Source organism: Homarus americanus, unplaced genomic scaffold, assembly GCF_018991925.1.
Source record: "Homarus americanus isolate GMGI-L3 unplaced genomic scaffold, GMGI_Hamer_2.0 scaffold21609, whole genome shotgun sequence".
Lineage (NCBI taxonomy): Eukaryota > Metazoa > Arthropoda > Malacostraca > Decapoda > Nephropidae > Homarus > Homarus americanus.
This window is the reverse complement of record NW_024723647.1, coordinates 30997-57304: the sequence shown is the minus strand read 5'-3', so window position 1 is coordinate 57304 and position 26308 is coordinate 30997. Positions and strand designations below refer to the sequence as shown.

General features: G+C 47.6%; 1 protein-coding gene across 1 annotated transcript in view; it reads right to left on the bottom strand.

Moving 5' to 3' along the window:
* Window positions 1–22186, bottom strand: part of LOC121863687 (tyrosine-protein kinase receptor cam-1-like) — a gene marked incomplete at its 3' end in the record, with an annotated part of 32941 nt that extends 10755 nt beyond the window's left edge. Inside the window, 1 exon segment of the mRNA XM_042362429.1 lies at window positions 22103–22186.
* Between the last annotated feature and the right edge of the window lie 4122 nt (window positions 22187–26308).

The window sequence follows — 26308 nt, the reverse complement described above, 5'->3', positions numbered from 1 at the left end:
GACACTTTCCTGGCTATATCCATGACACGTTCCTGGCTATATCCATGACATTTTCCTGGCTATATCCATGACACTTTCCTGGCTATATCCATGACACGTTCCTACCTATATCCATGACACTTTCCTGGCTATATCCATGACACTTTCCTGGCTATATCCATGACACGTTCCTGGCTATATCCATGACACTTTCCTGGCTATATCCATGACACGTTCCTGGCTATATCCATGACACTTTCCTAGCTATATCCATGACACTTTCCTGGCTATATCCATGACACTTTCCTGGCTATATCCATGACACTTTCCTGGCTATATCCATGACAGTTACCGGACACTCACCTCGCCCACAAAAATGATGTCAATAAACGATAACACTTCAGCCGTGTGTTGGTGTCGCTTAATGATCCGCCATTTCACCAAACTGTGGCCATAACTGACCCGTGTTTGGTGACGCCGCCCTCTAACTCATCCCGGTCTCCTGGTCACCATTACACACCATTATCATCCCGGTCTCCTGGTGACCATTACACACCATTATCATCCCGGTCTCCTGCACGGCCATACACCACATCATCATCCCTGCCTCTGGTGACCATTACACACCATCATCATCCCGGTCTCCTGGTCACCATTACACACCATCATCATCCCGGTCTCCTGGTGACCATTACACACCATCATCATCCCGGTCTCCTGGTCACCATTACACACCATCATCATCCCGGTCTCCTGGTGACCATTACACACCATCATCATCCCGGTCTCCTGGTCACCATTACACACCATCATCATCCCGGTCTCCTGGTGACCATTACACACCATCATCATCCCATCCCCAAGTGACCATTACACACCATCATCATCCTTGGTCTCCTGCGACCATTACACACCATCATCATCCCGGAAGCCCCTGGTCACCATTACACACCATCATCATCCTGGTCTCTGGTCATTACACACCATCACTGGTCCCGGTCTCCCGTTACACTTCTAATTACCCGCTTTTCCTCCCAGACTATGTGAAGTAAATCCGAAATATAGCCGCTAAGGTTTCTTAACTCGGCCACTCCGACGGCTTCAATTCTTTTCGAGACTCGACCCGCCATACTGTCAGTCCCTAAGTCGGGTCTATACAGTTATGACGGTGTTCTTGCTGTTTGAATTTTGTGTTCTGCATTGACTGTGTACTGTAATTTGCTTTGAATTTTGTTATGTTTTGACTTTTGTATTAATTGGTAATTAACTAAATTTTGTACTGAATGTATAAAGTGTATTTTGTAATTTATTTTGACTTTGTGTTTTGTTTATACTATAGTGCGTTTTGTATTCCTGCAGGCAATTGCGTTGTGTATGAAGTTCTGACGGGAACGAGTTAGGAGGATCTGTGTTGATTCATTCACTCTCTCTGATGAACCTCCCTCACTTAATCTGAGTGCTAAGTCCTGTTAAGTCTATATATTCCCTTCAAGTTGTCTGTCTCTGTGTCTGTCACGCCGTCTTGATGTTCCAGTATCTGCTTGTCAGTCTGTCTGTCTGTCTGTCTGTCTGTCTGTCAGGTCGTCTCGGTGTTCCATCATGTGCTAGTCTGTTTGTCCTTCAGTGTGTGTGTGTGTGTGTGTGTGTGTGTGTGTCTTAGTACCCCCTCCAAACCATACAGGTCTGTTAGCCATTCCCCTCCAGGTAAACACTAGCCCAGCGCCCCGTGACCTGCCGAGGTCGAGGCACCCATCCATAACCACCCCCCCCCCCCACCCTCCTTCTCTCACCCCTCCTCAGGTTAGGTGGTGCCGGGGAGGTGTAATGACAAGCCCTGTGTGGACCGTCTCTGACTCATCCCTCCCATCACAACCTTCCTATCCACACTCCTCATCCACCTCACATTTATCCTCTCTTCCAACCTATATTACTCTCTATCTATCCATCTATTCACTCTTACCCATCCGCCATCTATCCATCTTAACCTCTCACCAACCCAAACACTCACTCATCTACCTACATCCTCACCTTTCAGCAGCACCCGCCCCCCTCTCTCTCTCTCTCACTTAGCTACCCCCAAACACTTCCCATACCTACAAGTTCCTCACCTCACCACTTCTCCCTTCCCTCCATACCCATAAATTTCTCACCTTCCTATACACACACTACCTCTCCCTACATTCCCTACAACTCCTCACCTACCCAAACACCTCCAATACTTACAAGTTCCTCACTTCACCACCTCCTCCTTTACCCATTTGTTTCTCACCTACCTACACACTCCTCACTCTCCCCTAAATGTTTCTCACCTACCCAATGTCTCCCTCTCTCTCCATATGCTTCTCATCTTCTACCAACACACTCTTCACCTACATTCCACGCCGTCCCCTCCCCGCTGGGTTAACAGGATCTGGAGCTGTAGGGAGGCTCCACCACAATCAGCTGACCGTGTAAACAAACTCACTACGGTCTTCCCAACAGCTGACACCCACCATGGCTTACTCTTAGTCAATACTACTCTCATAGCTCACTCGGATCACCTGGGGATTACACACTCCAGCTCATTTCACTTGACAATTAATCACCCTAACACAGACTTAATAATAACCTAATCTAACTTAACACTAATTTAACCTAACCTAATTTGATTTAACACTAACTTTATCTCACCTAACATTAACCTAGCCGAACACTAACCTAACCTAAGCCAACTAACCTAACAATAACTTAACCTGATTTAACACTAACCCACCATCAACCTAACCTAGCATTAACCTTACCTATCACTAACTTAACCTTACCTATCACTAACTTAACCAAACACTAACCTAACCTGTCTTAATTAAACACTGCCCTAACCTTCCCCAGGTAGTGTTAGGGTATTCAATCATCAGGTGCAATAAGCTAGGGGAGGGGGGGGTGAATCTGCCTGTGATCCGCTCATTCCAACACACGATATTCCTACCATGGCTCATTCCAACACACGATATTCCTACCATGGCTCATTCCAACACTCGATATTCCTACCATGACTCATTCCAACACTCGATATTCCTACCATGGCTCATTCCAACACTCGATATTCCTACCATGGCTCATTCCAACACCTGATATTCCTACCATGGCTCATTCCAACACTCGATATTCCTACCATGACTCATTCCAACACTCGATATTCCTATCATGGCTCATTCCAACACTCGATATTCCTACCATGGCTCATTCCAACACTGATATTCCTACCATGGCTCATTCCAACACCTGATATTCCTACCATGGCTCATTCCAACACCTGATATTCCTACCATGGCTCATTCCAACACACGATATTCCTACCATGGCTCATTCCAACACTCGATATTCCTACCATGACTCATTCCAACACCTGATATTCCTACCATGGCTCATGCCAACACCTGATATTCCTACCATGTCTCATTCCAACACCTGATATTCCTACCATGGCTCATTCCAACATGTTATTACCACCCTAAAAGGTTAAAAAGAATACGCATAACTGCTAAACTTTTCCTCCGGCTAATTTAACATAAAAAATTGCTCCCTAGTCTTAATTACCAATCAGAGCTCCGTAAACAACCAGGCAGAGACAAAAGCCACAGAAAACGGGATTAGTGGGTAAACTTGTCTAGATTTACGACCTATGGATGCTGGAAGTTTTAGATACAGGGGGAGGGGAAGAAGGGAGAGGGGAGAGAGAGAAGGGGAGCAAGAAGGGGAGGGGAGGACAAATAGGGAGGGAGAGGCGGAGGGGAAGAAAAATGGGAGAGGCGGAGGGGAAGAAAAATGGGAAATGGGGAGGAAGAAGGGGAGGGTAAAGGGATGAAGTGAGGGGGAAGAATATAGGAGGGGGGAGAGGAACAGTGATTGCTGTTGTTGATCTCTCCTCATTCCCTCACCTCCCTCCCTACCCTCTGGTCTTTCTCCGTCCATTCCTCTTCTCTTCCAGGTTTGCTTGACCATGTGTCCAAAGGGGGGGCAGATGTTGTAGGTGGGGAAGGGGGTCAGAAAGGAGGAGTGAAGGGGGGAGGGAGCAGGTGCGGCTGACCTATGACCCTTCCAGAGCCTTCCCAAGATAAGTCATTATTCCTCTTGACCCCTGAGAGGCTCTCTCTCTCTCTCTCTCTCTCTCTCTCTCTCTCTCTCCTCTCTCTCTCTCTCTCTCTCTCTCTCTCTCTCTCTCTCTCTCTCTCTCTCTCTCTCTGTCTCCTCCTTCAGGCAGGTACTGAAGGGACATGTAACTACTTTCTCCTCCCACACCAACTCCCACATGACTTCCCAGACGTCCTCCCACACGACAGAACTCAAGAGTGTGGGAGAGCAAGACACTTTACAGATACGGTCAACCAACAGTAGGAGAATAAGCAGATGTAGCAGGAGAAGAAGCAGGTGTAGTAACATGAGCAGAAGTATTAGTATTAGCAGTAGGATAAGAAACAGTAGTAAGACGAACCAAAATTCACACCCAAAAAATAGAAAGACGTAGAAACAAAGTAAAGATGACGTAGAAGCAGCGACCGAAAAATAAAATTAATGAAATAGAAAGAAAAGGAAAGAAGAGAATACAGGAATAAAAGAAGAACACATTAAAGATAGAGAAACCCATCCAACACGACACAGGAGGAGGATGAAAGGCCGATATTCCCTCAAGTTATTTTCACAGTAATTTCTCACACGGCTCAGCTTTCTGCTTATTTGCATGGTATAATGTCCGAGGTGGGCAGGAGGAGGAAGGGGAGAGAAGGGGAGAGAAGGGAAGGGGGAGGGAGAGAGGGAGCAGCTGCCGCCTCTGTGCGCCTCCGGAAGGGACAGGACGACTGGACGCCCCAAACGTAATTATATGCAGCTGGACGGACAGATTGATATGTAAAGTAGATCCTAACCTAACCAAATCTACTGTAACCTCACCTAATCTAACCTTACCTTACGTAATCTAACTTAACCTATCATTATAGGGTGCTGCTATAGTACGTGCGATCTACCGAACTGAAGTTGTTGTCTACCAGGATATTTACACTGTAGCATCCAATTAACCTAACCCTCACCCCCAGGTAACGCAAGGGTGGTTAATCATCAGGTGGGATAAGCCAGAGGGCGCTAATCTTCAGGTGATCATTGTATGGAACTGGGGCCCCATATTATACATATATTTATTACATATATAGGTATAGGATATAAAATTTAATCTCTTTTTCCATATTTTATAATTGAAATTGAAATCCCCTAAAGCAACACAATCTGGACGTTCTTTTGTTTTTCCACACAATATGTATCGCGGTATTGGGTGTTAGGTTAGGTTATGTTACGTGATATTTGTTTGATAATGAGGTTTGGTTTGGTGAGGTTGTGATAGGTTAGATTTGGTTGGTAATAATGTTTGGTTTGGTTTGGTGAGGTTGTGATAGGTTAGATTTGGTTGGTAATAATGTTTGGTTTGGTTAGGTTGTGATAGGTTAGATTTGGTTGGTAATAATGTTTGGGGTTTGGTGGAGGGTTGTGATAGGTTAGATTTGGTTGGTAATAATGTTTGGTTTGGTTTGGTGAGGTTGTGATAGGTTAGATTTGGTTGGTAATAATGTTTGGTTTGGTGAGGTTGTAATAGGTTAGATTTGGTTGGTAATAATGTTTGGTTTGGTTAAATTTGGTGGTCCGCTCTGGTTACCGATACGTTAAGTTTTTGATGCCTCAAAGACGTAAATTTAGATAAGAATTATTTTGTAGATCTTACGTTTCACTAAAATACCTGAATGTCCTTAAAACCACGCCTATGGTCTGTGGCTACACCCTTCTCATACCCACGCCCACATGCCATCATACCTACAAACACACGCCCGCATACCCACGCCCAATGTGTCCCCACGCCATCAGACCCACGCCCAATGGGTCCCCACGCCTTCAAACCCACACCCAAGTCATGCAGTCACACGCCCTCATACCCACGCCCTTAACCCACGGAGCCCAAGACATACAGATCAGATCTTAAAATATTATTCAAATAAAAAAATCACAATTATTATTCCTAAAATGGTCAGTCCAGTTATTTACAAGACGTTCGGGTGATGTTAAGGCGATTCTGTCCGAGAAGGTCAACAAGTGATGACATCTTTTACTCAATGGATTATCATTTCATTCATTCCTTCTCTCATTCACAAGGATACGGTGTAAAGTATACAGTAGGGAGAGAGAGACTTATTGTAGTTACAGGTATAGTCGAGCACAGAGTCATTAGCATATTCAATTATTTTATTACCCTTAGTTATTATGATCATCTATGTATTAATTACCGATATCATTATCATCACAGTATCATTAAAATGTTACTGGCAGTCCTTCTATTATTATTATTATTATTATTACTTCTATTATTATAATTACTATTATTATTATTACATCATCAGTATAAGTATTCTTACGGAAATATTATTATAAATATTTTTATTATTCCTGAAGAACGGTGCTGTGTTGATCAGCGGCGGCTCCTGGCCCCACCCACCCACAGCACCTGCCTGACGGAGGAACACCACCCATCCCCAGCACCTGCATGACGGAGGAACACCACCCACCCACAGCACCTGCCTGACGGAGGAACACCACCCATCCCAGCACCTGCCTGGCGGAGGAACACCACCCATCCCAGCACCTGCCTGGCAGAGAACACCACCCATCCAGCACCTGCCTGGCGGAGAACACCCATCCCAGCACCTGCCTGGCGGAGGAACACCCATCCCCAGCACCTGCATGACGGAGGAACACCACCCTTCCCAGCACCTGCCTGACAGACACCACCCATCCCAGCACCTGCATGACGGAGGAACACCCCATCCCAAGCACCTGCCTGACGGAGAACACCACCATCCCAGCACCTGCATGACGGAGGAACACCACCCATCCCCAGCACCTGCCTGGCGGAAACACCACCCATCCCCAGCACCTGCTGACGGAGAAACACCACCCATCCAGCACCTGCCTAACAGAGAACACCACCCATCCCAGCACCTGCATGCCGGAGGAACACCACCCTCCCCAGCAACTGTGACGGAGGAACACCACCCATTCAGCACCTGCCTGACGGAGAACACCACCCATCCCCAGCACCTGCCTGACGGAGGAACACCACCACCCCAGCACCTGCATGACGGAGGAGCACCACCCACATCTCAGCACCTGCCTGACGGAGGAACACCACCCATCCCAGCACCTGCATGACGGAGGAACACCACCCATCCAGCACCTGCATGACAGAGAACACCACCCATCCCAGCACCTGTGACGGAGGAACACCACCCATCCCCAGCACCTGCCTGACGGAGAGAACACCACCCACCCAGCACCTGCATGACTGAGGAACACCACCCATCCCCAGCACCTGCCTGACGGAGAACCCACCCATCCCCAGCACCTGCTTGACGGAGGACACCACCCACCCCAGCACCTGCATGACGGAGGAACACCACCCACCCCCAGCACCTGCCTGACGAAGGAACACCACCCATCCCCAGCACCTGCTTGACGGAGGAACACCACCCACCCCCAGCACCTGCATGACTGAGGAACACCACCCATCCCAGCACCTGCCTGACGGAGAACACCACCCATCCCCAGCACCTGCATGACTGAGACACCACCCATCAGCACCTGCATGACTGAGAACACCACCCATCCCAGCACCTGCATGACGGAAGAACACCACCCACCCCAGCACCTGCCTGACGGAGAACACCACCCATCCCCAGCACCTACATGACGGGAGGAACACAACTCATCCCAGCACCTGCCTGACGGAGGAACACCACCCATCCAGCACCTGCATGACGAACACCACCCACCCCCAGCACCTGCTTGACGGAGGAACACCACCCACCACCCCAGCACCTGCATGACGGAGACACCACCCACCATCCCCAGCACCTGCATGACGGAGGAACACCACCATCCCCAGCACCTGCTTGACGGAGGAACACCACCCACCCACCCCCAGCACCTGCATGACGGAGGAACACCACCACCCATCCCAGCACCTGCATGACGGAGAACACCACCATCCCCAGCACCTGCCTGACGGAGGAACACCACCACCCACCCCCAGCACCTGCATGACGGAGGAACACCACCACCCATCCCCAGCACCTGCCTAACGGAGGAACACCACCCATCCAGCACCTGCATGACGGAACACCACCCATCCCAGCACCTGCATGACAGAGGAACACCACCCACAGCACCTGCCTGACGGAGGAACACCACCCATCCCCAGCACCTGCTTGACGGAGGAACACCACCACCCCAGCACCTGCATGACTGAGGAACACCACCCATCCCAGCACCTGCCTGACGGAGGAACACCACCCATCCCCAACACCTGCATGGCGGAGGAACACCACCCATCCCCAGCACCTGCCTGACGGAGGAACACCACCCATCCCCAGCACCTGCCTGACGGAGGAACACCACCAATCCCCAGCACCTGCCTGACGGAGGAACACCACCAATCCAAAGCACCTGCATGGCGGGAGGAACGCCAACCATCCCCAGCACCTGCCTGACGGAGTAGCACCACCCATCCCCAACACCTGCCTGACGGAGGAATACCACCCACCCCCAGCACCTGCCTGACGGCGTAGACAACCATTCATCACCACAGTCGCCGTCGTCCCACACCGCCTGGGCGGTCCATTCAGCTCGGCCGCGTATTAAACCATGAAGTTTGTGATCCAACCATAAAATTTTACGACCCGTGGACGTGGAGTCGAGACACACATGGTGCTGGCTAGTTTAATGGTGGTTTATGGCTTGCTAATTAAAATCGGCTATTAGTAAGGAGGGGCGGCATGCACTCCCCGGGGAGACGGCGACGGGGCGGCGAGGTAGGGTGAAGTGGACCTGGGTGAAGCTATGTGCTCCTGGCGGCGCTACTGTTACTCTTAGTTAGGTTATAACGGAGCGAAGAAGGGAGAGGTGGAGGAGGAGCGAGAGAGAACAGGATAAAGAGGGAGGGAATAAAGGGAAGGAGGGAAATGGGGAGAGGGAGGATTCGTGCCTTCCTCATGCATATCAATTAACCTCTTAGAAAGCCTCTCTCGTTTCCCTGTCTGTCTGTCTCTCCAAAACTTGACTATTGTGTGAGTGGGAACATAAGTGTGACCAATTGACCGAGACGGAGTATAGTGTGTGCGTGTATGTCTTATCATCATTATGCGTAACTATTATATTCATACCATAATGTGCCTAAAAACCAGACTCAAATAATAAGGTCCGCCTATAAAAGCCATTCAGAATCAAAAGCGGTAGGCCTATTAAAACAATCTAATGTTATTGCCATCACATCTGTCACTGTAGATCGTCTAACTAAAGAACTACAAAATATAATAAAAATGAGATAAATAACACACACACACACACACACACACACACACACACACACACACACACACACACCCACCCACCCACCCACCCACCCACCACACACACACCCACACACACACACACTATTCATTAAATAAAACAATAAATAACAATAATACACAAAGGCCGATAATGTACGGTAATAACTCACTCTTAATGAACACACTCACCTGGGTATAAGGACCCCCTTTCCCTTCACCGCCCGGCAGATTGTGGAAACGATACTGGTAATAACTGGTGGTGGGAGACCTAACTGAGAGATTCAAATTAGGCCTTAACCATACCCCTCCCCACCCTGCCGTGTATTGGTATTACATGAAGGCAACTTGGTCCACAGTCTCCAGGGTATATCTTAATTAACTACAAGGGAGTAGATAATAATCATAGATGTGTATTTCAATAGTATGGTGGTATTATATGTGATGAATTGAGTTGAAAATAACTATTGCACACCGTAACAAAACAGCACAGGTAGGTTCCAAGTATAGAGAACAGGTACCGTACACATTATTTTTCTCTATGCGTTGTGGCGGGGATCGACCCTTTGTACTCTGGTTGTTGAACATCAAATTTAACCCACTGGGCCACCCCTCCACCCCATCAGATAAGCACTGAGGAATATATCACGCCGGACAAGATGCCACAATCGATACGCTGTTCCCCCACTCTGTTAGTACCTTCTCTTAGCGACGTTCACGAGCCAAGATATTACTAAATACGGGTACAAACACAGGTACAATCACAGGTACAGATACAAGCACAGGTACAGATACAAACACAGGTACAGATACAAGCACAGGTACAGATAAGCACAGGTACAGGTACAAGCACAGGTACAGACACAGGTACAGATACAAGCACAGGTGATACAAACACAGGTACAGATACAAGCACAGGTATAGATAAGCACAGGTACAGGTACAAGCACAGGTACAATCACAGGTACAGATACAAGCACAGGTGCAGATACAAACACAGGTACAGATACAAGCACAGGTATAGATATACACAGGTACAGGTACAAGCACAGGTACAGACACAGGTACAGTTACAAACACAGGTACAGATACAAGCACAGGTACAGACAAACACAGGTACAGACACAAACACAGGTACAGACACAAACACAGGTACAGACACAAACACAGGTACAGATACAAACACAGGTAGCCACAAGCACTAATAAAGGCACACATACAAAGCCAGGTAAGAGATATTTCACGGTTATTACAGCGCACGGACATTAATCAGGCTCACTGTACATTTTTAAGTCATAACGTGTCCATAGTAGCCGGTCCTGAGCCGCTGCTGTTGACGGGAGGAGAGAGAGAGAACCAACCACTGGACCCGCCCCACCCACAACAACAAAAGTGGGATTAATGAGACGTAGATGATGACAACCACCCCCACTCCACCCACCCACCCACCCACACACCCACACACACACACACACACCGGGGGTATATCTTGATGTTGGCGTCATTGTCAACACGACCATTAAAGCCACGACCAGAAAATCAGAATTACAAGCTTAAAGATCCACGACGTTATTTTTTTTTACCGGAGGGAGGGAGGGAGAGGGAGGGAGGAGGGAGGGAGGGTAATGTGAATAGATTTGGATCGAGAAACAGTTTATTGGGAGCCTATCCAGAGTATGAGTAGGGGGAGGAGGTACAGTAGGAGGTGGGCTAGGTAAAGGGGGAGGTGAGAGGCAAATGGATCTCAGAGCATAAATTTGTGTTATGCTCAGTGGGCCACCAGAAACAACAGCTGAGAGGAGGGAGAGGAGGGGAGGGGATGGAGGGGAGTGAGGAGGGGAGTGGGGGAGGCAGGAGGGTAGTTCTTCTCACTCTACCTTTCATTTGGTTCTCTTCCTCCAGTGTTTATTATGCTCCCCCTCCATCCTTTCAAGCACTGCCCCGCATCCTCAGCTCGTCCCAACAGGTGCTTGTCCCCTAACCTCCCCACCTCTCTGCAGTAATCCTTCCCTCCCTCCCTCTCCTTCCTAACAGTCCCTAAATACTTTGTGTATATCTGACAGTCAGTTACTCCCTCACAGCTCTTCTTCACCCTTCCCTTCCTCACCCATCCTCCTTCCCTCTTATCCCGATCCCATCAAAAGCTTCATCTCCCCTTCCCCCCAAAACACTCCCTCGCCTTCTCCTTCCAAACACTCCCCCTCCTGTTCCTTATCTCCTAGCAGTCCGTCACACTTTCCCTTCACCAAACACCCTCCCCCTTTTCTTTAACTTCAAGTACTTCCTCATCTTCCTAACAAACACCCCATTCCCCTTCTCCTCCTCCTCTCTCCCTAGAACACTCTCTCCCTCTCACTCCTGGACGCTGCAGGTAACAATGAATTTACAGCTCGAGATCGGGATTTACACCTTCCGGTAAGCAATTTCTGTTCATTAGCAGTACAGCTCGCCAGACTACCATAATGTATTGACGAGTCTCCCCTGATAATTGATAACCTGTTTTCCGTACGTGTGTGTTTACCCGAATACAAACTAAGATCCAATTGACTGCTGCTGCCCTCGAGTGATGTGGAGAGAGAGAGAGAGAGAGAGAGAGAGAGAGAGAGAGAGAGAGAGAGAGAGAGAGAGAGAGAGAGAGAGTTTTAGTGTGTGTATGGAAAGACTGAATGTCAACAGTGGGAGATATGACAAGGTGATAAGGAGAGATGCGTCAAGTGTTCTGGGAGGGGGAGGGGAGAGGTGTGTGTGTGTGTGTGTGTGGTGTGTGTGTGTGTGTGTGTGTGTGTGTGTGTGTGGGGGTGTGTATGTGTGTGTGGGGGTGTGTGTGGGGGTGTGTGTGTGTAATAATAATAATAATAATAATAACTAACGGTTTATTAAGTTCTGCAGCCCGAAGGCTGAAAAAATATAATGGCATAAATGACTTATTACATACATTGGTGGTTTAACAAAAGCCTCATTAGGAAAGGTAAAGGAACATACAGTGAACATATACAGATTAATGTAGGTGTTGAACAGTAAAAACGTAGTGTAGTAACTCCCTCCCAGATGGTGTTAGGAGGACCTCACGTGGTGTAGTAATTCCCCTCACAGATGGTGTTATGAGGGCCTCACGTGGTGTAGTAATTCCTCACAGATGGTGTTATGAGGGGCCTCACGTGGTGTAGTGCAATTCTCAGAGATGGTGTTATGAGGCTCCGTGGTGTAGAATTCCCTCACAGATGGTGTTATGAGGGCCTCACGGTGGGGGTGGGTGTGTGTGTGTGTGTGTAATAATAATAATAATAATAATAATTAACGGTTTATTGAAGAGTTGGCAGCCAGAAGGCTGAAAATATACAGTTACATATTTGGGGAATACATGAATTACAGATAATATATATGGTGTGTGTGTGTGTGTGTGTGTGTGTGTGTGTGTGTGTGTGTGTGTGTGTGTGTGTGTGTGTGTGTGAGGGTGTGTGTGTGTGTGTGTGTGTGTGTGTGTATGTGTGAGGGTGTGTGTGAGGGTGTGTGTGTGTGTGAGTGTGGGTGTGTGTGTGTGTCGTTGAGGTCCATGACGGCAGGTATCCACTCAGTCAGTCACCCAATAAACAGAGGGCCAATCTACACCCATCCACACTATTCCATACGGTCGACCCACACTCACCCCACATGGTACCATACCGCTGACCCACACCCATCCACACTATTCCATACGATAGACCCACCCACTCACCCACCCACATGGTACCATACCGCTGACCCACACCATCCACACTATTCCATACGATAGACCCACACTCACCCACCCACATGGTACCATACCGCTGACCCACACCCATCCACACTATTCCATGATAGACCCACACACTCACCCACCCACATGGTACCATACCGCTGACCTACACCCATCCACACTGTTCCATACGGTCGACCCACCCACCCTCACTCTTCCATAAGACCAACCAACAAACCCACACTTTTCCGCAGGTCCAACCACCCATCTAACTACCCATACCTATCCCATCTAGGCTATTCTACTTACCTATTCCCTCACCGCCCACGCCTCCCAACCACTCTATTCACTCGCCTACATGGTTTTCCCTCCACCCATCTACTACTGCCCACCCACAATGCACCCATCCCTAGCCACCCTGACTCCTCTGACCTCACTTAGGGTACGGTACTGAAATCTCTGTCTCTCTCTTTCAGCATCCTTGTTATTTCATGTACATTTATCAGCTTCTTTAACTAAGCATTAGTTTTCATTATCCGTTTATTGTCACTATCATTTTCTATTGTCATTACCTATCCGTTTTCTATCATTATTACCTATCCGTTTTCTACTGTCATTACCTATCCGTTTTCTACTGTCATTACCATCCGTTTTCTATTGTCATTAACTATCATTTTCTATTGCCATTATCCGTTTTCATTGTCATTACCATCCGTTTTCACGTCATTACCATCCGTTTTCTACCGTCATTACCTATCCGTTTTCACTGTCATTACCTATCCGTTTTCTACTGTCATTACCTATCCGTTTTCTATTGTCATTACCTATCCGTTTTCTACTGTCATTACCTATCCGTTTTCTATCGTCACTAACGACCCATTTTTCATTGTCACTACCTATCCGTTTTCTGTCACTAACCATCCAGTTTATTCTCTGCCATTATTTTTTTTATACACCACTCTTACACTCATTAAACCACCCACCCGTCCGCCCACCCAACCTTTACTGTTTTGCCACCCAGTTTGTCTACTTCCTGGCCACCCATTTCATCCCTTCATCTGTCGGTCACTCGTGAACTCGAGCCACCCAGCCACCCACACCCGCCCTATTTACATTGGTAGGGATATTGTATACCGTAACCTATGTACAGTAAGCACGTAATGTACATGCTTAAAATACTAATGTATATATATATATACCGTATTGTCTATACGCTTAGTAGACTGATTATATATGTAACACCGGTATAGCTAAGGTGCCGTACCATATATATGTATTAAATCTAATTACGTAAAATATACAAGAATACCTGTAATGTATATAATCAATACATGCAATTACGAGTAGTATAATCATGTATATTGAAAGTGAATAAATGGTGTGTACCTAAACTAAATGTATAGAACACACATACACACCACCACTACACCCTCCCGCATACACTACACCCTCCCGCATACACTCCACCACTACACCCTCCCACATACAACACACCCACCACTCACACCCTCCCCGCACACCACACCCTCCCTGCACCCACCACCACACCCTCCCACATACACACTCCACCACTACACCCTCCCCACACACCCCTCCCGCATACACTCCACCACCACACCTCCCACACACTCCACCACCACACCCCTCCCGCATGCACTCCACCACCACACCCTCCCACACCCACCACCACACCCTCCCACATACCCCACCACCACCCTCCGCATACACCCCACCACCACACCCCCGCATACACTCCACCACCACACCCTCCCTGCACACCCACCACCACACCCTCCCACACACTCCACCACCACACCCCTGCATACACTCCACCACCACACCCTCCCTGCATACACCCACCACTACACCCTGCACACTCCACCACCACACCTCCCCGCATACACCCACACCACTCACACCCTCCTCCCGCATACACTCCACCACCACACCCTCCCTCATACACCCACCACCACACCCTCCCCACACACCCACCACCACACCCTCCCTGCATACACCACACCCTCCCGCACACTCCACCACCACCCTCCCGCATACACTACACCCTCCCGCATACACTCCACCACTACACCCCTCCTGCATACACTCCACCACCACACCCTCCCCACACACTCCACCACCACACCCCTCCGCACACACTCCACCACTACACCCTCCTGCACACCCACCACTACACCCTCCCGCACACACTCCACCACCACACCCTCCCGCACACACTCCACCATCTACACCCTCCCACACACTCCACCACACACCCTCCCACACACTCCACCACCACCCCTCCCGCATACACCCACCACTCACACCCCCTCCCGCATACACTCCACCACCACACCCCTCCCGCACACACTCCACCATCTACACACCCTCCCGCATACACACTCCACCACCACACCCTCCCCACACACACTCCACCACCACACCCTCCCACACACACTCCACCACTACACCCCTCCCACACACTCCACCACCACACCCTCCCCACATACACCCACCATCTACACCCCCCCACACACACTCCACCATCTACACCCTCCCACATACCCACCATCTACACCCTCCCACATACACTCCACCATCTACACCCTCCCCATACACTCCACCATCTACACCCTCCCGCACACATTCCACCATCTACACCCTCCTGCACACACTCCACCACTACACCCTCCCCACACACTCCACCACTACACCTCCCTGCATACACTCCACCATCTACACCCTCCCACATACACCACACCACCACAACCTCCCACATTTTAAACTCCTCCCCCACGTTTACAAAACCCACACCCAACTATCGTACACACACACATTAACTAGACATGTATGTATAATGTATGTATGTATGTATGTATGTATGTATGTATGTCGTATATAATTACCGTAGCTACATGACCCAAATAACCTTAATATCCGAACCGCCCTTTAACCTCGCCTCTTTAAAGGAAGCGCAAAACCATTTTACCCTAAAACCCACTTATCGTCAGTACAAAACCCCTTACCTTACCCTAAAACCTCTTTAAGGGAAGTACAAACCCCTTTACCCTACCCTAAGACACCCTAAGAGAACTCCAAATCCCTATCCAACCCTAAAAATCACCTAAACTTTACACACATATTTCTAGATCGTTTATTCTCTAAGGGGTTCTTACGTTAAATATTTTCCTCCTAACTAAAGAAATATTAACACATCCAACACACACACACACATTAACCTCAAGCACAAAAGAGGCGTCCAAAAATGGCACCACAATTACACCGAGACTCAACCTAGACAACGCTCACTTATCCCCCAACACCAAAATAACATCCCAAAATGGCATCACAATTGAACCATGACTCTACTTAGACGAGGCATTGGGTCCGTCTGGGTCAAGTTGGGGGCAGGCAGGAGGGAGGTGGTGAGGGGGAGGGGTCAAAAATAACAGTATTGTACAGTGGTGGAGGAGGCATCATCGTGGGTTTATAATGGTTTAACTGAGGTGATTTTCATTTTTGGTGAATTTTTACTATGATTGGTTGATTGAACTTGCCAACGGGCGGACGGACGGACTGACAGACGTACGATAGGGAATATACTGTCACCACCCTGATGTAAAAATTTTCCTTATTAAAGGCGGGCGACAGGATGGTGGAGTGAGCTTGAGTCGTTCGGATATATGGTATATAATATACGCTTGTGGTCTGTTTACTACAATACCGCCCACACTGATGTAATTATGACATAAGCAGTATTCTTCTTGCCCGTATGGTGCACGGCCGTCCCCACAATGCACGTATCAGCCCGTTAATACAGCGCACGCCCATCATTACAACACACGTAACTGACCGTCAATACAGTGCACGGCCGTCCCACAATGCACGTATCAGCCCGTTAATACAGCGCACGCCCATCATTACAACACACGTAACTGACCGTCAATACAGTGCACGGCCGTCCCAATGCACGTATCAGCCCGTTAATACAGCGCACGCCCATCATTACAACACACGTAACTGACCGTCAATACAGTGCACGGCCGTCCCAATGCACGTATCAGCCCGTTAATACAGCGCACGCCCATCATTACAACACACGTAACTGACCGTCAATACAGTGCACGCCCATCCGCACAAGACACGTAACAGCCCGTCAACACAGTGCACGCCCATCTTTACAACACACGCAACAGCCCGTCAACACAGTGCACGCCCATCCGCACCAGACACGTAACGGCCCGTCAACACAGTGCACGCCCATCCTTACAACACACGTAACAGCCCGTCAACACAGTGCACGCCCATCCATAACACTCACGTAACTGACCGTCAATACAGTGCACGCCCATCCGCACAAGACACGTAACAGCCCGTCAACACAGTGCACGCCCATCTTTACAACACACGTAACAGCCCGTCAACACAGTGCACGCCCGTCCATACAATACACACAGCAGTCAATCCACACAATACACGTCTGTCGTCTGCTCATAGCGCGCCCACACCCGTCACAATGCACGGCCCCCTCACCCGCCCATATAACTCAAACCCTTCTGCCACAAAAAACGACCGCCGCCCGCCCATAAACCATACGCCCCACCACAGAGTCCAGACAGCACACGCCCGTAGTATGATCATCAGCGAGATGCAACACCATAATGCACATATTTAGCGCCACTTGGTCAACGTATTCTGAACGTAAATAAAACCGAATTGGGCTCTAAACCGAATTAAATACTTGTCTCTAAACCGAAATAAACAATGTATATAAACCGAATCCAACATCGTCTCTAAACCGAATTCATCATTGTCTTTAAACCAAATTTAACATCGGCTCTAAACCGAATTAAACATCCAATCTCTAAACCGAATTAAACATTGTCTCTAAACCGAATTAATCATCACATCTCTAAGCCGAATTAAACATCACATCTCTAAACCGAATTAAACATTGCCTCTAAACCGAATTAAACATTGCCTATAAAACCGAATTAAACAGCGTCTCTAAACCGAATTAAACACTGCCTATAGACCGAATTAAACATTGCCTATAGACCGAATTAAACACTGCCTATAAACCGAATTAAACATTGCCTATAAACCGAATTAAACACTGCCTATAAACCGAATTAAACACTGCCTATAAACCGAATTAAACACTGCCTATAAACCGAATTAAACACTGCCTATAAACCGAATTAAACAACGTCTCTAAACCGAATTAAACATCGTCTCTAAACCGAACTAAACATCCCAACTCTAAACCGAATTAAACATTGTCTAAACCGAATTCAACATCGTCTCTAAACTGAATTCGACTTCGCCTCTAAACCGAATTAAACATCACATCTCTAAACCGAATTAAACATTGCCTCTAAACCGAATTAAACATCACATCTCTAAACCGAATTAAACATTGCCTATAAACCGAATTAAATGCTTCTCTAAACCGAATTAAACATTGCCTCTAAACCGAATTAAACATTGCCTATAAAACCGAATTAAACATTGCTCTAAACCGAATTAAACACTGCCTATAAACCGAATTAAACACTGCCTATAAACCGAATTAAACAGCGTCTCTAAACCGAATTAAACATCGTCTCTAAACCGAACTAAACATGCCAACTCTAAACCGAATTAAACATTGTTCAAAACCGAATTCAACATCGTCTCTAAACTGAATTCGATTACTTAAACCGAATTAAACAACGTCTCGAAACCGAATTAAACATTGTCGAAATCGAATTAAACATCGTCTCTAAACCGAACTAAACATCCCGACTCTAAACCGACTAAAACAACCCGTTTCTAAACCGAATTAAACAACGTCTCTAAACAGATTTAAACATCGTCTCCATCAACCGCATCAAAGCTTACAGTAACCTGGCAAATTATCCTCACCATTACCCCACTTATGTTCCGGCACCATAATGTATAACACCACACCAATATAGTGCTCAATAACCCTCGCTCACAGCAGGGCCAGAGGTGAGTGTGTATACAGTACATTGATGTTTATACTCGGTTCATACACAACTGTACCAGAACACGTATGGAATGTGAAATGGTGTATATTATCTATGTCACATCTCTGTACACTGCTAGGGCATTGTTTGTGTTTATGTATGACCCTGAAGACACGTATCATTCACTGTTCAGTTTTGTATAAATCTTAGGGCAGACAGTAAGCAGTGTGACCGCCAATCGTCTTATCATCGAGGACTGGTCACGTACGTTTAACACTGATGGAAGTCTTCGGTGTTTTAGGATTAGCGAAAAAAATCATCACTATATTATTGTGTGATTTTAGTAGGAAACAGCCACTGAGTTACGGTATATATAGTTCAGCAGCACACAAGGTCTCTATTAGTCAGACTTAATTTAATCTTTTTTTTTTTTTTAGCCAGCCAAGCGTTGATGGTGTGGAGGGTAGAGTGAATTACACCTAGATATTGTTCTGTTAGTTAGGTTAGGTTAGTTGGGTTAAGAGTTGGGTTGGGTTGGGTTGGGTTGGGTTGGGTTGGGTTGGGTTGTGAGAAAGTGGGTATTTTATTCCACATTATAATATTATCCGTGTTGTAAACTAATCAATACTCGCGCGTAGATAAACTTCACCTGATTACTAACATCACTTCAACACTATAAATACACACACACACTACATAATCTTGTCCCGCGGCCACCACTACCTCTCCCCCTCCCTCAGCGACTTCAGGAGTTACATAATTCAACAACAAAAACAAAAGTAACACTAAGCTGTATAGGAACCTGAGAGTTAAAGTGGATAGCCTAGTCGTTCACAGCTCCCCAACATGTCAGGATATAAGCTTAACAGTTCTAGTTCGATTATATAATTTAAACGAGAACCTAATAATCAATCCTTGCAATATGATGAAACTTCTTTATAAATTATTAACACAATCAGAAGTTCACGAGTCTTTCATTGAACATGTACAAATAGTGTAACATCTAGGGAAATATAAGTTATAAAGCAAACTCCGTAGAGGTGTATGTCTCGCATGCTAAGATCAGTAACATAAACGATCAGAACATCTCGGTGGTATGTTAAGAGGTTGAGGCTAGTAATGTTTACGTTAAGAGGAACACGGACAAACATCTGGGTTATTCTGGTGGGGGCGGCTGGGAGGAGGGAGGAGAGGCACATCAACTAACCCCGGGTGTAAGAATTCGCTGAGCAACGTGCAATTAAATCCTAGTTACGGACCAAGTTGGCGAGATATGATTTTCACAACTTACCTGAATCTAATCTAACTTTAACTTCACTCAAACATTTTCCAATTTAAGTAAGCCGACTTATTACTTAAATTCATCCACTTAAGTGCCTTATTGATGCATTGGTAAATTGAAAATATGGTAGTCAAAAGGTGAATTATGTCTCCATTTCCCCAACCAAGTGACATTAGAGCTGGGTGTGTGCTGTTCCAGGCGAGGTGTCACACAGGGAGGCTGGAGCCACTGTCCCGTGAAATAGGCCAATAAAAGCGACGAGCATCCAATGGCGTGATGGGTATGCACGGAGCTTGCATTCGACTTCCAAATCCCGGAACAGCGCTTCGGGTCTCACTGGGATCAAGTTATTGGTAGGCAAGAGCATGTAAATCCGTTTTAATATGAACAATACTAAACGCTGGGCATCTTACGAGTTACTAAAAGGACTGAAGTAACGTGTTAAATAAGTTAAGTCATTGTTCATTATGTTGAGTAAATAAAGCTGTCTACACTACAGTGGCCAAACGTTAATAAGTAAAAGCAAACACCTGGCCATAATTCTAGCTGATTTAACTTCTTTTTTCAAAATGTTAATTAAGTAACTGTACTGTACGGCTGGACACAATAGGTTTACATTTACAATTCGGTCCTAATTATTTCACAATACCAAACTGAATTTTAAACAAATATACACAAAACAACTAACAGAATCTTTAATTAAACAATGCCGTGAAAATTATGTGCTTATTCAGTTCCTAAACCTGACAACATTACAATGAAAAACATTTATTTTTTATCTTTTCCTAAAATGTTTATCAACGTCAACAAAAGAGGGAGTGTATCACAATCACCTTAACGATGTTTGACAATGTTACCAGAATGTTAAACTAAACACCCGTCATAAACCCGGACCGCTCGTAAATTTTCAGACAGTGGTGACGAACCTGCCTTTACCAGCCTCTCGTTTGTCAAGTTCATCCCTCACCTCGCGGGACGTAAAGAATATGTTTGACGAGGTAATATAGCTCTTGTATGGTGCCACAATAATCACCAGTAACGACAAAATACTAAACAATCCTAACATAGTACTGTATTAATAAAAAAAAAAGTAAAGTTTGCTTAGTAAGGAAGGTTAGGTTAGGCTTGGCTCGTGTTGTCTCATTTGCCCAACACCTATTCATCATCCCTTCCAGAAAGGCATATCAATATATTAGCGTCAAAAATATTATTACTATTGTCACCATTTGGTCGACCCCACTGCCCAAACTACTTCCTCGCCAAAAGTGGTTTTAAAATACTAACGTCAAGAATATTATATACTAAGGGGGTGTCACCATCCATCACACACCATAACAAGGTTTGGACAATACTTTTACGCACAATAAACTAACTAGTCACTATTATGTTCATCACTATATTAGCAAAAGTTCGTGTGCCAAGTTTTCCGACACACAAACACGAGGTTTCAGGTACCTGACAGCACTATCATGGCCCCAAGATATATTAGTAAGTAAAAGCACTTTAACAGTCGTGAGAAAGTTCAGTATATCAAGAGATAATTATGCTTCAGCTCACAACCTGAACACATACTCGCCTCAAATCCAACATGCAGTCTTCATACTGTCGAGGCGTCTATAACGATATATCAATGTTGACAGTTCACAATACATGGTTCGTTGTCACCACCACCACCGATATTACACTTGTATGCCAATGACAAAAAGCAAACACTGAGAAATTAAGAAATGTGCGACTGGAGGCCGGCCGCCACGCTTACACAGAGTTGAGAGGAGCGGTGGTCGCACATACTCCCCCGACACACTCCCAGACAACACTAACTCTGGGCCACGACTCGACTGACTGTCTAACCAACACTACCTCCAGCCAGTTGCCACTTCGTCCCTCCGCGCGCCGCCCAGACTTTTCGTTCCATTGAATTTACCCAAGAATTATGCCCAGATCACATTAAGTTCTAGATATACTGGACAGATATTCAAATGAAATCAGATATTACGCTTGGAATACAGCCTGATGAGGTCTAAGCAAAGGGGTTCTCGGACAGTGTAAATAGCAGGAAATACCGTGTTGCCTCATCCTAATATTTACGGCACTTCGAAAACAAACAATCGAAAGAGAATCCTCCCCTTATAAAAGCCCCCAAATGTATGTTATTATTTACACGAAATGTTCCTTACATAAAATTGGATAGCAATTTATAGGTGGTGCGGCTGCCACAACGAATTGCAAAACGCGTCAAAAGCAGATTTAGTACTGGGCGTCGCCTACAATAAGAGAAATAATAAGAGCCGCGATATGTTCAATAACAACCCAGAACATCACCAAAATTTAACCCAGGGAGAATACCTTCCTACATACTTAAAACATCGAGATGGGGAAATATGTAAAATACAGTTTTTTTGTTTTTCAGTGATTAACATCTACTTGGAATAACTAACACCTAAGTACTGCTGTACTCAAGGACAGGTGAACGTTACTTAACAATATTAGAGAGAGGCGGTCGATGCCACACCACCTACCTGACGGGTCGATGGTAGCGGCCTCACTTTACCTTGTAGCATGTGCAACACACGTAAACTGCATGAAGCCGTCATCATAGTTTACACACACACACACACACACACACACTACATAAAACCACCGTACTCTAGTCTACACACACGTAACCTACATGAAATTACATACATCAACTGTGCTGTAGTTTGCACTTGTAAACAAATTCAAAGTTGGTAGCCAAAGGAAAAAATATTTAATCACAAAATGAAATATACACTAGGTAGTTGATGGGGTGAGGGGAGGGTAGAGAAAATTAAGGGGTAGGTATGAAAAGCTGAGGTATTAGGGAGGGAATGTGAGGTGAGGGTGAGGGATGGTGAGGGTGAGGACAGGAGGGTGAGGGATAGGAGGGTGAGGGATAGTGAGGGTGAGGGATAGTGAGGGTGAGGGATAGTGAGGTGAGGGATAGTGAGGGGTGAGGGACAGGAGGGTGAGGAGTGAGGGTGAGGGACAGTGAGGGTGAGGGACAGTGAGGGAAGGTGAGGGATGGTGAGGTGAGGGATGGTGAGGGTGAGGGATGTGAGGGGTGAGGGTGAGGGATAGTGAGGGTGAGGGACAGTGAGGGAGGGACAGTGAGGGTGAGGGATAGTGAGGGTAGAGAGTGAGGAGGGATAGTGAGGGAAGGTGAGGGATAGTGAGGTGAGGGAATGTGAGGTGAGGACAGGAGGGTGGGAGGGAAGGAGGGTGAGGGATAGTGAGGAAGGTGAGGGGAGGGTGAGGGACAGTGAGGGAGGGACAGAGAGGAAGGAGGGTGAGGACAGTGAGGGTGAGGATAGTGAGGGTGAGGATAGTGAGGGGAAGGTGAGGGATAGTGGGGTGAGGGAAAGTGAGGGAAGGTGAGGGATGGTGAGGGAAGGGACAGTGAGGGTGAGGGACAAGGAGGTGAGGGAGAGAGGGTGAGGGACAGGAGGGTGAGGGTGAGGATAGTGAGGGTGAGGAATGTGAGGGTGAGGAATGAGGGAAGGTGAGGATAGTGAGGGTAAGGGACAGTGAGGGTGAGGGATAGTGAGGGTGAGGGAAAGGAGGTGAGGGTGAGGCCAGTGAGGGTGAGGGACAGTGAGGTGAGGGTGAGGATAGTGAGGTGAGGAATGTGGAGGAGGGATGGTGAGGTGAGGGATAGTGAGGGTGAGGGAATGGAGGAGGGTGAGGGAGGTGAGGGTGAGGGATAGTGAGGGTGAGGAATGTGAGGTGAGGGTGAGGGACAGTGAGGTGAGGGTGATGGATAGTGAGGGTGAGGGATAGTGAGGGTGAGGGACAGGAGGGTGAGGGAAGTGAGGTGAGGGTGAGGGATGGTGAGGGTGAGGATAGTGAGGGTGAGGAATTTGAGGTGAGGGTGGGAAGTGAGGGAAGGTGAGGGATAGTGAGGGTGAGGGATAGGAGGGTGAGGGATGAGAGGGTGAGGAATTTGAGGTGAGGGTGAGGGAATGTGAGGGAAGGTGAGGGATAGTGAGGGTGAGGATAGTGAGGGTGAGGATAGTGAGGGTGAGGGATAGTGAGGGTGAGGGATAGTGAGGGTGTGAGGGACAGTGAGGGGAGGGAATGTGAGGGTAGAGGGATAGTGAGGTGAGGGACAGTGAGGGTGAGGTGGAGGGATAGTGAGGGTGAGGGAATGTGAGGTGAGGGTGAGGGATGGTGAGGGTGAGGACAGTGAGGGTGAGGGATAGTGAGGGTGAGGGATAGTGAGGGTGAGGTGAGGGATAAAGGAGGTGAGGGAATGTGAGGTGAGGGTGAGGATAGTGAGGGTGAGGACAGGAGGAGAGGGTGAGGGATAGTGAGGTGAGGGAATGAGGTGAGGGTGAGGGATGGTGAGGGTGAGGGATAGTGAGGGTGAGGGAATGTGAGGTGAGGGTGAGGGATGCAGGAGGGTGAGGGATGAGGGTGAGGGACAGAGGGTGAGGGACAGTGAGGGTGAGGGATAGGAGGGTGAGGGTGAGGATAGTGAGGGTGAGGGAATGAGGGAGGGAAGTGAGGGTGAGGGACAGTGAGGTGAGGGTGAGGACAGAGGGTGAGGGAAGTGAGGGTGAGGATGGTGAGGGTGGGGGATAGTGAGGGTGAGGGAATGTGAGGTGAGGGTGAGGGACAGTGAGGAGGGTGAGGATAGTGAGGGTGAGGGATAGAGGTGAGGGAAAGGAGGGTGAGGGAATGAGGGAGGGTGAGGGATGGTGAGGGTGAGGGATAGGAGGGGAGGGAAAGTGAGGAGGGTGAGGGACAGTGAGGGAGGGATAGTGAGGGTGAGGGAATGTGAGGTGAGGGTGAGGATGGGAGGGTGAGATAGTGAGGTGAGGGAAGTGAGGGAGGGTGAGGGAAGGAGGTGAGGGGGACAGTGAGGTGAGGGATAGTGAGGGTGAGGGAATGGAGGTGAGGGTGAGGGATGGTGAGGGTGAGAGGATAGTGAGGGTGAGGAATTTGAGGTGAGGGTGAGGAAATGTGAGGGAAGGTGAGGGATAGTGAGGGTGGGGAGGGATAGTGAGGTGAGAGGGATAGTGAGGGTGAGGGAATTTGAGGTGAGGGTGAGGGAATGTGAGGGAAGGTGAGGGATAGTGAGGGTGAGAGGATAGTGAGGTGAGGGATAGTGAGGGGAAGGTGAGGATAGTGAGGGAATGTGCAGTGAGAGTGAGGGAATGTGCAGTGAGAGTGAGGGAATGTGCAGTGGGGGTGAGGTGTAAGTGAGGTACAGTAGATATAAGCGTGAGTGATTGTGAGTGTGTGTGAAGGTGAAGAAATGCGAGGTAAATAAGGTGAGAAAGAGCGAGTGAAGGGAGGATATAGAAAACAACCCCGCCCCTCCCTTGCAGGCTGGCCCCAATACGCCAATACCGCCTCACAATTACTTCAGAAAGTCACTTGGAATCAAGTGTGACGATCATCCAGCTATGATACAATGATATGAGTTATTAAGGATGTCACCTTCGTTAGTGAGCTCTGAGGTGATTAAAGAGGCTGATACGGGATCGGCAGGACCGTCCACAGATGTTGGACGTGTGGAGGGCTTCATCTAGTGCAGGTGGTGCGGGAACAGCGTCTTTCCGGCGCTGGCGCTTGTCTGCCTCGGTATGCAGTCGGGGTAATTCGAAAGTATTGACACCTTCTCGTGTGGTGTTCTTCCAAGCGTTACGGTGTGGAATAACCGTCTCCCAGGTGAGAGGGTCGATTTGGCACTTTTTCAGGTTTGTCTTAAGACTATCCTTATACCTTTTCAAACGCCCGCCGGCGTTACGTTTACTATCCATTATGTGGCTGTAAAGTAGCTAATTTGGCAGTCTACTGTTGTCCATGCGGGTAACATGGTCAGTCCAACGTATTTGTTCATGGATAATGGTATCTTCGGCGCTCTTACAGTTGGTGTCAGGGAGAATACCGGCATTTGTTCTCTTGTCTTCCCAGTGAACTCGGAGGATGGAACGTAGAC